The sequence below is a fragment of the Bison bison genome, unplaced genomic scaffold (assembly GCF_000754665.1).
Source record: "Bison bison bison isolate TAMUID 2011002044 unplaced genomic scaffold, Bison_UMD1.0 scf7180017845653, whole genome shotgun sequence".
NCBI classification, from domain to species: domain Eukaryota; kingdom Metazoa; phylum Chordata; class Mammalia; order Artiodactyla; family Bovidae; genus Bison; species Bison bison.
Genome location: NW_011476226.1, coordinates 4,039 through 8,191, shown reverse-complemented (window position 1 = coordinate 8,191; position 4,153 = coordinate 4,039).

Here is a 4,153-nt window from a genome sequence, read left to right as displayed (position 1 = left end):
CATTCCTTCCAAAGAAATCCCAGGGCTGATCTCCTTCAGAATGGACTGGTAGGATCTCCTTGCAGTCCAAGGGACTCTCAAGAGTAGACTATTATGTTATTATTATTTTCTACATTATGAGAAAATGTGAAAGAAAATATATAGTCACTTTTAGACCAAATTATTAAATCATTCTAACTTTTCTGAGTCACCTCAAAAAAAAATGATATAAATCTTTCCAATACCATTATACATCAAATATTTAAATTATATAACTTCTTAAATATACTAAGATGCATTTTGTTATCAATTTCATTTCTTTCTTTTTTCTCAAGTAACCAAGAACATCAATTGAATCTATAGCTAAATCTTTTATTTTCTCATATTAGGAATTCAGCATATTTTTATTTCAGGAAATATTGCATTTAAATATAGGCATAAAGCACTTTCTCTAGAAATTCTTAATTTTCTCATTTAAAATTTATATTTAAAGTCATGTAAATGATTATTACTTTCCCTAAACTAATTGGGGCAGTAGAGCCTCTAAATTTTTAGATAACTTACTTGTCCTTTCTGGAGGAAGAGAAAGCATATTGATTTGTTTCTAAGAAAATCTATTTAAAAGGAGAAAATTCCATCAAAATGAGGGTATTATTTAAGGTGAAAGCAGAGGCAATGATATCTAGCAAAACCACTTGCCAGTGAGGGAAACAAAATGAAATAATTAAGCAACACTATTGCTTAATATTGAAGGAGCCTCATTGCTGAAATGGAGAAGGCAATGGCAACCCACTGCAGTAATCTTGCCTGGAAAATCCCATGGATGGAGGAGCGTGGTAGGCTGCAGTCCATGGGGTCGCTAAGAGTCGGACACGACTGAGCAACTTCACTTTCACTTTTCACTTTCATGCATTGGAGAAGGAGATGGCAACCCACTCCAGTGTTCTTGCCTGGAGGATCCCAGGGATGGGGGAGCCTGGTGGGCTGCCATCTATGGGGGTCGCACAGAGTTGGACTGACTGAATCGACTTAGTAGCAGCAGCAGCATTACTGAAAATCAGAGTACTCTGTGATACACTTATGAGTCTCCAGTGTATGAATCTGTGCATGAAGTCATTGCTTTTCATCCATTTTTATTAAGGACTGAACTTGCTTACAGTTCTGGAAGTATTCAGTCTTGATTAGTAGAGTGGTCACAAGTGCTCATGTTGCTGACTCATTGCTTTTTTGTAATGACATAAATGTCTCTTCTTCAGCTTTCTGTTGTCTGATTTAAACAATCCTTAAAGGTCATTTATATGATTTTTTCAGTTATTTAGAAACTTGAGTATACCAATGAAAGAGAGCTGCCTGTTGCATGCTGAAGCATGTAACAGCATTCTTCCTGTACTAATTCTTTTTAAGTGTAGCTATTTATTAATTTTAAGAGTTCCTTATGGGGGGAACCATTGTGTATTAAGATCATCCTTATTTTAGATATTCCCAATTTGAAGTTATTGACCACTATTGATTGGGCTTATATGGTTTTTACCAAATTGTGGAAAGACAAGAGGTGGACACCTTTTCCCTGCTGCAATGTTATTATTTTATACTAATGAAATACCAGAATCCTCAGGACAAGCAGCAATTGAAAAAGACTCACAGCCCAGATTAGCTGTCAACTTCTACCTCACAGGGAATGGATCCCTGTCAACCACAACTCAACATGGATTATCCCCAAAAGTTCACTTCTTAAAATTACAAGCAAAATCCCACATTGATGGGAGAAAGTAACGATGCACAAATGAGAGGAAGAAAAAAGACTTGTCCAATAAACACACTTAGTATGTAAAAGCCAAAGAGCTCAATTTTGCTCATGGGGTTCAACAGTAGAACAGAGCAAACATGAGCCACTAGATCCAAGGGTCCAGGTCTGAAGGAGGAGCCCGTCAGGGGCAGGATTCTATTGACTCTGGTGATGTGCTAATTTTTATGGAGGTAGTGGGGAAAAAAGGAATAATAGACAAATTCAAATACCAGTTCCCCATTTTATAGGAGGGAGGATAGGTACTAGATTATTTTCATCAAGCCCAAATGTATGAATAAAAGAGGAAAAGGGAGAAAGATAAAACATCCAGGATCAGCGAGATTTTTCTCCTCAGATAAGTTGCTTGGTAGGAAGCTGTCAAAGAAGTCATTCTGGCCAGTCTTCTCTGGACCTCCTTGACTAAGTCATTAGAGAAAGCAATTACAGTTATTGGAAGACTCTAAAAATATTGAATGTTTAGTTTTCCAACATACAATATAGAATATGTGTAATGTCCACAGTGTCCGTCTGCTGTCCTTCTTCTTAGTTGTGTCTGGAGGGCACTGCTCCCTCTATTAGTTAGAATATTGTAGAGAGATATATAGAAAGACCGTTGTATTGGCAAGTAAATGAAGACAAGGACATTGAAAGATTAGAAAATAAATTGGAATATGACTCAGTCTCACTTCTGTAGAAAGCAAATTGGCAGGATTTGCCAACATAAGAAGCGTATAAACACTGAAGGTAGCAATTGCACATCTAGTTCTCTAGACTATGGAAATACCTGCAAAAGTGGTCAATGGTATGTGTACAATCATGATGGCTGCAGCAACTTCATAATCCTAAAACCATGAAACCAAGTAATACACAAACTATGGAAGAAACCCTTATCAAAAATAATGCAGAGGATAATTATGATGATGATTTTTCTGATAACATAATTGATACAGCAAATACTAATCACTGGTCTCCTATTAAAAGTGAAAAACTTGAGGTAAATATATTTAAACTTACTGTCCAAGCCTTAAAAGACTGAATACATATTTCACCCCAGCAGGACATGGATTCTTAGGTCTCTTTTCACAGTTCCTCAGTTAAGAACACTCTTACAAAAGGTGTTTTGTGCGAACAGAGCTAGCACTAACCTGGCAGTAGTTGTAAGGTAGATAGGACCCAGAATAGAATATCATGAATGAAATGAAATAAAAACCACTCCCACCATTCTTGGATGGGCTAGAACCTTGGATGGGCTGCAGCCTCCCGGCTAACAGCCTAGTGCATTAATAGTGTGCACCAGAGACCGTAGTAGTCACATTTTCTGGACTCCATATGGAGCGCCTGCCTGAGTGAATGCTAAGTCACTCAACTGTGTCCAAGTCTTTGTGATGCCGTGGTCTGTATCCTACCAGGCCTCCTCTCTACCTGGGATTACCCAGGCAAGAATACTGGAGTAGGTTGCCAAATCCTCCTCCAGGGGATCTTCCCAAACCCTTCTCTCCTGCATTAGCAGCTGAATTCTTTCCACGGAGCCACCTGGGAAGCCCTGGAGTAGACACAGACTAACTCCCAGGATTGGTAGGGAGGAGTAGGAAAGAATTTGTGCTTCTACCCCTCCCTCAATCCCTTTCTTGTCCACTCTCTCTTGGCTCTTCTTCCCATCCCTACAACTGAGAAATTCTGATATACAGACATCTGTGAAGAAAGACCCAACTAATCTGTGCTCAGGAAAACAAGCTCTGGGTTGTAAAAATGGTTCTGCCCTTGTGTGGCCTTGGATAAAGTAAATCTTTTATGCCTCACTTATTTCATCTGTAAAATGGGAGCCATAAGAGCATTCTACTTCATTTTGTTGACTTTAGATGTGCCTGGACTTAATTACTACTGGATCAATAATGTTATATGCAGAGAAATCATAGACAAGACAATTTTCATTATCCTTTTCATCTTTTGACAATCACTATCCCTATTTATTTCACCTTAAATTAGTTTTGCATCTTTTAAAAACTCTTGCATTCAATATGTCATTCCTTTTTGTTGCTAAGTAGTAATCCATTGCATAGATATTTTACAGTTTCTTTATCATTCTCCTGATGTTGGATATTTGGATTATTTTAAGTTTTGGTTGTTGTGAAAAAGCTTCTAGGGGCATTCTTATTATAAAGTGTTTTTGTGGGCATACTCCCCTTCCCCATTTCTCTGGGTTGACTACTTGAGGAAGGATCTAATGGAACCTAAGAGGAAGGGTGAGTATTTAATTTTACAAGAAACTGCCTAAATATTTCCCCAAATGCTTTTACCAATTTATAATTACATCAACACATGTATGAGAGCTATGGTTGTTGACAAAAATTCTCTCCTTGACCAAACTCTAGATCAGGCTCCTCTGAA